Here is a 12,616-nt window from a genome sequence, read left to right as displayed (position 1 = left end):
AAGTCCTAGCCAAAGCTATCAGACAAGAGAAAGAAAGGGCATCCAAATCAGTAAAGAAGAAGTCAAACAGTTGCTGTTTGCTGATGACATAATTGTATATTTTGAAAATCCTAAAAACTAATCCAAAAAGCTTCTAGATTTGATAAATGAATTCAGTAAAGTTTCAGGATACAAAATTAATGTACATAAATGAGTAACTCTGTTATATACCTACAGTGGCCAAGTTGAGAATTAAATAAAAAAACTCAAGCCCTTTTATGATAACTGCAAAAATAAAATAAAATACAATACTCAGGAATATACTTAACCAAGGAGGTGAAAGACCTCTACAAGAAAAACCACAAAACACTGCTGAATGAAATCATAGATGACACAAACTAATGGAAACACATCTCATGCGCATGGATGGGTAGAGTTAAGACTGTGAAAATGACCATACTGCCAAAAGCAATCTACACATTCAATGCAATTCTCATCAAAATACCACCATCATTCTTCACAGAACTAGAAAAAACAATCCTAAAATTTATGTGGAACCAAAAAAGAGACTGCATAGCCAAAGCAAAACTAAGCAAAAAGAACAAATCTGGAGGCATTACATTATCTGACTTCAAATGATACCAAAAGACCACAGTAACCAAAATAGCATGGTACTGGTATAAAAAAGGCATGTAGATCAATGAAACTGAATAGAGAACCCAGAAATAAAGCCAAATATTTATAGCCAACTGATGTTCAACAAAGCAAACAAAAACATAAAGTGGGGAAAGGACACCCTATTCAATAAATGGTGCTGGAATAATTGGCAACCACACATAGAAGAATGAAACTGGATCCTTATTTCTCACCTTATACAAAAATCAACTCAAGATGGATCAAAGACTTAAATCTAAGATCTGAAACCATAAAAATTCTAGAAGATAACATTGGAAAAACTCCTCTAGACGTTGGCTTAGGTAAAGACTTCATGACCAAGAACCCAAAAGCAAATGCAACACAAAGATAAAGAGATGGGACTTAATAAAACTAAAAAGCTTCTGCAAAGCAATAGAAATAATCAGTAGAGTAAACAAACAATCCACAGAGTGGGAGAAGATCTTCACAAATTATGTATTCAACATCGAACTAACATCCAGAATCTACAAGGAACTCAAACAAGTCAGCAAGAAAAAAACAATCCCATTAAAAAGTGGTTTAAGGAAATGAATAGACAGTTCTCACGAGAAGATACACAAATGGCCAACAGATATATGAAAAATAGGCTCAACAACACTAATGATCAGGGAAATACAATTCAAAACCACAATGGGATACTACCTTCTGTAAGAATGGCTATAATAAAAAAATAATAGATGTTGGCATGGGTATAGTGCAAAGGGAACACTTATACACTGCTGATGGGAATGTAAATGAGTGCAACCACTATGGAAAACAGTGTGGAGATATATAGATCTATTTAATTCAGCAATTCACTACTAGGTAAATACCCAGAGGAAAAGAAGTCATTATATTAAAAGGGATGTGAACACCCATGTTTATAGCAGCACAATTTGCAATTGCAAAACTATGGAATCAGCCCAAATGCCCATCAATCAACAAGTGGATAAAGAAAATGTGGCCAGGTGTGGTGGCTCACACCTGTAATCCCAGCAATTTGGGAGGCCAAGATGGGCAGATCACTGGAAGCCAGGAGTTTGAGACCAGCCTGGCCAACGTGGCAAAACCCCGTGTCTACAAAAAATTCAAGAATTAGCTGGGAATGGTGGCTCACGACTGTAGTGTCAGCCACTCAAGAGGCTGAGGCATGAGAACTGAATGAACACAGGAGGTAGAGGTTCCAGTGAGCCAAGATCACACCACTGCCCTTCAGCCTTGATGACAGAGCTAGAATATGTCTCAAAGGAAAAAAAGGAAGAAAATATGGTATGTGTATACACACACACACACACACTATGGAATACTACTCAGCCATAAAAAGAATTAAATTAATGGCATTCACAGCAATTTGGATGTAATTGGAGATCATTACTCTAAGTGAAGTAACTCTCTTAGAGTAGGAATGGAAAACCAAACATTAATGTTCTCACTCATAAGTGGGAGCTAAGCTATGAGAACGCAAAGGCATAAGAATAATACAATTGGGCTTTGGGGAATTAGGGCAAAGGGTTGGGGGCAGTCAGGGATAAAAGACTACACATTGGGTAGAGTGTACATTGCTCAGTGACAGGTACACCAAAATCACCACATGAATCACAACTCATTCATGTAACCAAACACTACCCATCCCCCAAAAACCTATTGAAACAAAAAAATAATAATGAAACCCTAAATTAAGTTCACACATAGTCTAAATGAAGCATTTACAATCCCCTATATGCTCTCTGGTCAAAATCCAATTACCAACACTGAAGGGGCATTTTTTTTTTCCAATACCGTGATTAGGGAGTCATGCTTTCTCCATTTTTAAAGCATAAGGCTATCTAATAAATATTAATTTTGAATAAACTTACAATTATTCTGATAGAAATTATTTTCACTTTTCTGATACCTGAAATATTATCAGGTAATATTTGTCTTCTATGTCTTCCATCACGAAAAGTACCCAATGCTGCTACTTTCTTCCATTACAAAGATATGTCAGTATTTTAAAAAGAGCAATTGGTGAAATAATTTGAAAAATTCAGAATATTCTTTGTACTTTAATATAGAATAATGTCCTGAACATGTATATTTTTACATGCATTACTGTTTTATATTCAAGTATTTTTCTTTATATTCTCTCTCTATATTTTACATTTGCCATTTACTTTCATTAAAACAAATGACATTAATAATTTTTACCTAATATAGACCTTTCATAGCCCTGAGGCAGAAAAAACAGACCTCATATTTTTATATAAACACTAGGAATTAATTTATAGCATAAACTGATTTGAGAATTGAATTATATCAATAATACTTGCTTTTCAAATATTTCAGGTACTGCCAGTATCAATAATATATCCACTGAATATGACAGAACATCAATGTTCTTCCTTGAGTGAAAGAAATAAGCAAATAAATTATCTATTTGCCTTGACTTTATATTATTCTCTATAATAAATACTCTGGTTTGATGTAAAGTCTGAAAATGTTCGTGCTTTAGTCCTTTCTTGTGTAAATCTTCTGACACATTTATACTTGAGTTTTATCAAATATTTCCACACATTTATTACATCTGCGAAGTTTCTTTCTGTGTGAACTCTATGGTGATTTCTAAGTTCCATATTTTGGATAAACTCTTTTCACATTAATTACTTTTATAGAGTTCTAATATGAATTCTCTTATGTTAAGTAAGGGTTGAGTACCAATTGAATAGTTTGTTGCATTTTAATAGTTCCAGGGTTTCTCTCCAGTATGAATTTCTCTGGTGTTGAGTAAAGTGTAAACTATGGTTAAAGGCTTTGCCACATTCTTTAAATTGGTAAGTTTTCTCATCATTACGGATTATCTCATTTTTTAGATTTGATTATTGACTAAGAACTGTCTCACATTTATTGTATCTGAGTTTTATCCAATATAGATTCTCTAATGCTGAGTATGTTTTGACAACTGGCTAAAAACTTCTACACATTTGTTACATTTGTATGACTTCTCTTGAACACTGGTACTCTGATGTATAATAAAGATGAAGAATAAAAGACTTTCTCACACTTTTTACGTTGTCGTGGTTCTCTAGAACATGAGTTTTCTAATGTTTTCTAGGGACTAAGCTTTGGCTCAAGGTTTTAACAGACTTACTGCACTGATAATTTTTTTCTTCAATAAAAATATCTTGGTAAATATGTAGTGTAGAACCTTCCCTACTGGTTGTCAAAGCTGTATCATATATGTGATGTTTTCCACAATTATCTATTCCATGATATTGACTAAGTAATAATTAAGGGGTAAATACCTTCTCATATTGACGAAATTTGTAGATTATGGCAGAAGAAGGTATTATTTCTTGGTGAAAACCTTTTAACAAGGACCCATTAAACTGATCGTATTTAGAAATATTCTCATTTTGAAATATCTGCTTTTTAGAAATATTTTTGAACATTTAATCCAGTCTTATATTTTAATTGGTTCATATGATTATTTTGAATGTAGTCTAGATTACTATTCAGATTTTCTAAGTTTTATTTCAAAGAAAAATATGTTTCAAAATTGATATCAATATTTGTAGAAACACAAGGTACAGGGCCAGGCACGGTGACTCACACCTGTAATTCCAGCACTTTGGGAGGCTGAGGTGGGCGGATCACGAGGTCAGGAGTTTGAGATCAGAATGCCCAACATGGTGAAACCCTGTCTCTACTAAAAATACAAAAATTAGCTGAGCGCGGTGGCACATGCCTGTAATCCCAGCTACTTGGGAGGTTGAGGCATAAGAATGAGGCATGAGAATGGCGTGAACCTGGGAAGCAGAGCTTGCAGTGAGCCCAAATGGCACCACTGCACTCCAGCCTGGGTGACACAGCGAGACTCCATCTAAAAAAAAAAAAAAACAGTACAGAAAAAGCAATTGACATAAATTGTGCTGTCTTTGGAACACTTTATGTTCTTGACCTCTTTCAGAAGTGACAAGTTTGCTATAGGTAGTTGTCCTATATTTGGTACTGCCACCGTAACATCTATTGTGTTCTTCACACTTACCCTTTACGTTCCCACTCTCCTTAAGAGTAAATTCTCAAGGTCACAGTTCCCATATCTTCCCAACATTACTTTTTGAAAAAAAGCTTCTAGGGCCGTATGTGGTGGCTCACGGCTATAATCCCAGCACTTTGGCAGGCTGAGGCAGGTGGATCACTTGAGGTCAGGAGTTCAAGACTAGCCTGACCAACATGGTGAAATCCCGTCTGCACTAAAAATACAAAAAATTAGCCAGGAATGGTGGCGGTAGCCTGTAATCCCAGCTACTCAGGAGGCTAAGGCAGGAGAATTGCTTGAACCCAGGAGGCGGAGGTTGCAGTGAGCCGAGATCGCACCATTGCACTCCAGCCTGGGCGACAGAGCAAAACCCCATCAAAAGAGAATGGGAGAAAGAAAGAGAGAGAGAGATAGAGACAGAGAGAGAAAGAAAAGAAAAGAAAAGAAAAGAAAAAAGAAAGAAAGAAAGAAAGAAAGAAAGAAAGAAAGAAAGAAAGAAAGAAAGAAAGAGAGAAAGAGAAAAGAAAAAAGCTTCTATGCACTGCTTTCTCAACATATCTAAGGCATAATGAGAAAACATATCTGAAAAATATTTTTAAAATTTTCCAATTACTAGATTGAAGTAAATATATTACATAAATCGAATGCACAAAACTAGGCCAGCTGACAACAGCACCATAATAGTTGAATCAAAAACCTGAGATCCCTTTTTTCTCAACATATCAACTATTCTATTTTATTTTATTTTATTTTTGAGACGGAGTCTTGCTCTGTTGCCCTGGCTGGAGTACAGTGGCACAATCTCGGCTCACTGCAATCTCCGCTAGCAGGTTCAAACAATTCTCCTGACTCACTCTCCCGAGTAGCTGGGACTACAGGCTCCCGCCACCACACCCAGTTAAGTTTTGTATTTTTTAGTAGAGATGGGATTTCATCATGTTTGCCAGGCTGATCTCGAACTCCTGACCTCAAGTGATCTGCCTGCCTTGGCCTCCCAAGTACTGGGATTACAGACATGAGCCACCGTGCCCAGCCAATATATTAACTTTAATGACAACAGGGTGAACAAAACCAGTTGAGTTTGCAACACCTCATGTGAGCAGAAAGCCAAGAATAACCACATTTAGAAGATTTGTTACATTTGTGCACTATACCACTGTGCAGTTGGACAAATCTTCCCACTTCTGTTTCTCCCTGAGGAAAGACTAAAAAAGTGGAACGTGTATCCAAATTTCTGAGTTACTGAGTTATTCTTGGGCTATCAAAGACTAGTTATTGCTTCCTTTAACAACTCCTGCTGAAGAGAATAAAGATACAGTTAAAATAAGAGATTTAGTCAAGGGAAATGAAGATAAATGCTTGCTGCAACAACAGAGAGACTGCAGTGCCTGTAACAGTGACCAAGGGAAGAGATTAAAAGCTCTTGAGCAGAAAAAGAAGTAAACCTTATTTTTGGTTTTGAGACGGAGTCTTGCTCTGTCACCCAGGCTGGAGTGCAGTGGCACGATCTTGGCTTACTCAACCTCCGTCTCCCAGGTTCAAGGGATTCCCCTGCCTCAGCCTCCTGAGTAGCTGGGACTACAGGCATACCACCACACCCGGCTAATTTTTTGTATTTTAGTAGAGACAGGGTTTTACCATGGCCAGGATGGTCTCGATCTCCTGACCTCGTGATCCACTTGCCTCAGACTCTCAAAGTGCTGGGATTACAGGAGTGAGCCACCAAGGTAAATCTTTTTAACAAGAAAATACACACAGTAGTCCAGAGAAGACACATTTTTGCTAACAGGTTAGAAAAGCTCCCAGAATGACTAGTGCAGCTGAATGTTGTCAATTTTCCCCTGTAAAAAGCCATTCCATAAGAGACGAATAGGTAGTTGTTTCTTACTTGGCCAAAACCTCAACAAAATCACAATACATAAAAGTAACCAGGAAACATAGCCCAGTCAAAGGAACAAACCATATATTCAAAACAAAAGTGAAATTTTTTTCACTAAAAAGTGAAAATTTATGAATTAATTTTTTAAAATTTAAAATATTTTTCTTTTTCTTTTTCCACACCGACAGGGTCTTGCTCTGTCTCCCAGGCTAGAGGGTAATGGTGCAATCATAGCTAAATATAACCTCAAATTTCTCAACTCAAGCAGTCATGCCACCTAAGTCTGCTGAGTACATATGACTACAACACCCGGATAGTTATTTTTAATTTTTTTTTTTTTTTTTTTTTGAGATGGAGTCTCGCTCTGCTGCCCAGGCTGGAGTGCTGTGGCCGGATCTCAGCTCACTGCAAGCTCCGCCTTCCGGGTTCCCGCCATTCTCCTGCCTCAGCCTCCCGAGTAGCTGGGACTACAGGCGCCCGCCACCTCGCCCGGCTAATTTTTTGTATTTTTTAGTAGAGACGGGGTTTCACCGTGTTAGCCAGGATGGTCTGGATCTCCTGACCTCGTGATCCGCCCGTCTCGGCCTCCCAAAGTGCTGGGATTACAGGCTTGAGCCACCGCGCCGGGCCAGTTATTTTTAATTTTTATACAGACAGAATGTTGCTGTGTTGCCCAGGCTGGTCTCAAACTCCTGGTCTCAAGTGATCCTACTGCCTCAGCCTCCCGAAGTGCTGGCATGAGCAACCACATCTGGCATTTTTTTTAAAGATATAAGAACTTTAACAATATAGGACAAAGAAAGGCATTGCATAAAGGATTCAATACAACAAGATAACTTAACTAGCCTAAATATAGATGCACCTAACATTGGAGCACATGGATTCATAAGAGAAGTAATTCTAGACCTACAAAAATACTTTAATAGCCACACAACAATAGTTGGGGAATACAACATCTCACTGACAGTGTTTAACAGATTAGGCAGAAAACTAAATGAAGAAATTCTGGAGTTTGACACTTGACCAACTGGAACTAACAGACATCTACAGTATACTCCACACATCAACTAAAGAATATACATTTTTCTCATCTGCCCACAGAATATACTCTAATATTAACCACATTCCAGCCATAAAGCAAATCTCAATACATTCAAAAGAAATAAAAATCATGCCAACCATACTCCCAGGTCACATAAAACAATAAAAATTAATACAAAGAAGATCTTTCAAAACCACAGAATGCCATTGAAATTAAACAACTTGCTCATGAATGACTTTTGGATAAAGAACATAAGGCAGAAATAAAAAAAAATTTTGAAATAAATGAAAACATAGACACTACATACCACAATCTTTGGGATGCAGCAAAAGCAGTGTTAAGCGTATTCAGAATCTGTAAGAAACTTAAACATCATCTTACACCAGTCAGAATGGCTTTTGTTAAAAAATTAAAAAACAGGCCAGGCACGGTGGCTCATACCTGTAATCCCAGCACTTTGGGATGCTGAGATGGGCGGATCACCTGAGATCAGGAGTTCGAGACCAGCCTGACCAACATGGAGAAACCCCTTCTCTACTAAAAAAAATACAAAATTAGCCGGGCATGGTGGCACATGCCTGCAATCCCAGGTACTCGGGAGGCTGAATGAAGCAGGAGAATCGCTTGAACCCAGGAGGTGGAGGTTGCAGTGAGCCGAGATTGCGCCATTGCACTCCAGCCCAGGCAACAAGAGCGAAACTCTGTCTCAAAAAAAAAAAAAAAAAAAATTAAAAAACAAAACAAACAAAAAAAAACAGATGTTGATGAGGTTTCAGGGGAACAGAAACACTTATACATGGTTGGTGGGAATGTAAACTAATTCCACCACCATGAAGAGCAGTTTGGCGATTTCCCAAAGAACTGAGAGTTGAACTAAGATTCAGCCCAGCAATCCCACTACTGGGTATACACCCAAAAGAAAATAAATTATTCTATGAAAATAGCACATGCGCTTGTATGTTCATCACTACACTAGTCACAATAGCAAAGACATGGAATCAACTTAGGTGTCTATTAATGGTAAATTGGATTTACCATTGGTATTTTACACCACAAAATACGACTTAGCCATAAAGAAGAACAAAATCTTGTCCTTTGCAGCAACATGAAAGCAGCTAGAAGCCGTTGTTCTAAGCAAATTAATTCACAAACAAAAAAACAAAAGATGCATGTTCTCACTTAGAAGTGAGAGCTAAACATTGGTGTACATAGACATAAAAATGAAAACAATAGAGGGTGGAAAAAGGGAGGGGTCAAGGGCTAAAAAACTACCTATTGGGTACTATGCTCATTATCTGGGTGATGGGATGATTTATTCTTCAAACCTCAATATCATGCAATATACCCATGTAACCGACCTGCACAGGTACCCCCCAAATCTAAAATAAAAATTAAAGTATAAGAAGGCAAGAAAAAAGGTCTTACTCTCTCACTCAGGCGAGAGTGCAATGCCATAATTATAGCCACAGCAACATCAAATTCCTGGGGTTAAGCAATCCTGTCACTTCAGCCTCCTGAGTTTCTGGGACTACCGGAACATGTAACCACACATGACTAATTTTTAAAAATATTATTAGCTGGGTGTGGTGGCTCATGTCTGTAAGCCCAACACTTCGGGAGGCCGAGGTGGGCGGATCACCTGAGGTTGGGCGTTCAAGACCAGCCTGACCAACATGGAGAAACCCTGTCTCTAGTAAAAATACAAAATTAGCCAGGTGTGGTGGTACATGCCTGTAGTCCCAGCTACTTGGGAGGCTGAGGCATAAGAATTGCTTGAATCCAGGAGGCGGAGGTTGCAGTGAGCCGAGATCACGCTATTGCACTCCAGCCTGGGCAACAAGGGTGAAACTCCATCTCAAAAATAATAATAATTATATATATATATGTATGTTTAAACACAGGGTCTCACAATATTGCCCAGGGTGGTCTCAAACATATGGCCTTAAGCAATTCTCCTGCCTTAGCTTTCAAAGTAACTGCAATTACAGGCACACACCACTGTGCCTGGCTAAAACATCTATCTTAAAGATGCTTAATCAGCTAAATGAGAAAACAGAAAACTAAACAAAAGAGGAAAAACAATGCATGAAGAAAATGAGATTAAAACCATAAAAACAGAAGCAAAGTGTGGAGCTAAAAAATAAATTATTATTTTTAACATTTAAATGATATTTATTAAGAACCTATTACATGAAAGATACTGTTATCAGGTGCTGGGTTTTCAGCATGGGCAAAGGCCTCAAGCTGGGATGAAGCATGACATGTTCTAAAAGCAGAGAGTGAGGCTGAGGGTGACATGAGCTGAGGAAGTAGGCAAAGATCTGGCAGGGTGGCACCTTCCGGTTAGAGCTGGCTTCTGTGTGAGGAGCTGAGGCCCTGACTTGATTCTGGGGTTGCCCTACTTGACCTTTAGTTTTTTGTCAAGGGCAGACAGGATAACAGGGATGCAAAAGGGCTTAGGAAATTGAAACCTACTGTGCATTATATAACAAAGATGGCCAACACATTTTCATAGCAAGAAATAAGAGTGAAGGCTTGTTCTGGGCATCAGGACTATACAAATCTAATGCCTGCAACTGGCAGGTGCCCTGGGACATCCCCTGAGACTGCAGGTCACCAGTCCTCAGAATGACACAGCTCTTTTCCAGTTGCTTACAGAAAACTCTTTGGTTAATACTTTATACAAATCTCATGACAATGTCACAAGCAGCTATTTCACTTATCCCTTTTTACAAAAGAGGCCTGGAGAGGCCAAGGGACTTGCTCAAGGCCACACAGCTAGACAGAGGCAGAGCCAGGCCTCTGGCCCTCATGTTCTGACACCACCTGGGGATCCTTTCATTATTCCAGGCTACCTCTCCTTTCCCTTCCATCTTCTCTTTCCCTCTCCTCTTGTTTATTGCCTCTTATCTGCCTGTACTTCAACTTTCTTCAACTTTTCTTCAACTTTTATCTTCAGGAGTACATGTGCAGGATGTGCAGGCTTGTTACATAGGTAAACGTGCCATGGTGGTTTACTGCACAGATCATCCAGTCACACAGGTATTAAGCCCAGCATCTATTAGCTATTCTTCCCGATGCTCTCCCCTGGCAACAGGTGCCCAGTGTTGTTTTCCACCATATGTTCATGTGTTCTCATCATTCAGCTTCCACTTATAAGTGAGAACATTCGGTATTTGGTTTTCTGTTTCTGCATTAGTTTGGTGAGGATAATTGCTTCCAACTCTGTCCATGTCCCTGCAAAGGACATGATCTTGTTCTTTTTCTATTGTGAAGCCTTCAGTTTTGTTATGTTTACTTAGAATTGCCTTGACTATATGGGCAAAGGACTGCACAGTATTTCATGGTATATATGTTATCATTTTTTTAATCCAATTTATCATTGATGGACATGTAGGTTGATTCCATGACTTTGTTATTGTAAATAGTGCTGCAATGAACATATACATGCATGTATCTTTATAATAGAATGATTTATTTTCCTCTGGGTATATACCCAGTAATGGGATTGCTGGGTCAAACGGTATTTCTGCCTCTAGGTCTTTGAGGAATTGCCATCCTGTCTTCCACAATGGCTGAACAGGTTCATACTCCCTCCAACAATATAAAAACATTCCCTTTTCTCCACAACCTCATCAGGATCTGTTGTTTTTAACTTTTTAATAAAAGTCATTCTGACTGACATGAAATTGTATCTCATTATGGTTTTGATTTGCATTTCTCTAATGATCAGTGATGTTGGGCTTTTTTTTTTTTTTTTTTCTTTTCTCTCTTTTTGAAGGAATCTCGCTCTATCTACCAGGCTGGACTGCAGTGGCACAATATTGGCTCACTGCAACCTCCACTTCCCAAGTTCAAGCAATTCTCCTGCCCCAGCCTCCTAAGTAGCTGGGATTACAAGCACCTGCCACCATGCCCAGCTAATTTTTGTATTGTTTTTTAGTAGAGACAGGGTTTCACCATGTTGTCTAGGCTGGTCTCAAACTCCTGACCTCAGGTGATCCACCCGTCTCAGCTTCCCAAAGTGCTGGGATTACAGGCATGAGCCACTGCACTCAGCCTGAGCTTTTTTAAATGTTTGTTGGCTGTATGTATGTCTTCTTTTGAGAAGTGTCTGTTCATGTCCTTTGCCCACTTTTTAATGAGGTTGGTTTATTCTTGTAAATTTGTTTAAGGTCCTTGTAGATTCTAGATATTAGACCTTTGTCAGATGAATTGCAAAAATTTTCTCCCATACTGTAGGTTGTCTATTCATTTTGATGATAGTTACTTTTGCTGTGCAGAAGCTCTTTAGTTTAATCAGATCCCATATGTCAATTTTTGCTTTTGTTGCAATTGCTTTTGGTGTTTTTGCCATGAAATCTTTGCCTGTGCCTATGTCCTGAATGGTACTGCCTACATTTTCTTCTATGGTTTTTTCTTTTTTGTTTTGTTTTTGTTTTTTTGAGATGGAGTCTCACTCTGTCACCCAAGCTGGAGTGCAGTGGCGTGATCTTGGCTCACTGCAATCTCTGCCTTCCCAGATCAAGTGATTCTCATGCCTCAGCCTCCCAAGTAGCTGGGATTACAGGTTTGTGCCACCATGCCTGGCTAATTTTTTTTTTTTTGTACTTTTGGTAGAGACAGGGTTTTGCCATGTGGGCCAGGCGGGTCTCAAACGCCTGAACTCAGGTGATCCACTCACTTTGGCTTCCCAAAGTTCTGGGATTACAGGTGTGAGCCACCATGCTTGGTCTCTTGTAGGATTTTTAGTTTTAGGTTTTTTTGTTTGTTTGTTTGAGACAGAATTTTGCTCTTGTTGCCCAGATTGGAGTACAATGGTGTGATCTCAGCTCACTGCAACTTCCGCTTCCCGGGTTTAAACAATTCTCCTGCCTCAGCCTCCCAAATTGCTGGGATTACAGGTGCCCACCACCACACCCAGCTAATGTTTTGTATTTTTAGTAGAGACGGGATTTCACCATGTTGGCCAGGCTGGTCTCAATCTCTTGACCTCATGTGATCCACCCACCTCGGCCTCCCC

The sequence above is a fragment of the Rhinopithecus roxellana genome, chromosome 6 (assembly GCF_007565055.1).
Source record: "Rhinopithecus roxellana isolate Shanxi Qingling chromosome 6, ASM756505v1, whole genome shotgun sequence".
Taxonomy (NCBI): domain Eukaryota; kingdom Metazoa; phylum Chordata; class Mammalia; order Primates; family Cercopithecidae; genus Rhinopithecus; species Rhinopithecus roxellana.
The sequence above is the reverse complement of the archived record's forward strand: the minus strand, read 5'-3'. Positions refer to the sequence as shown.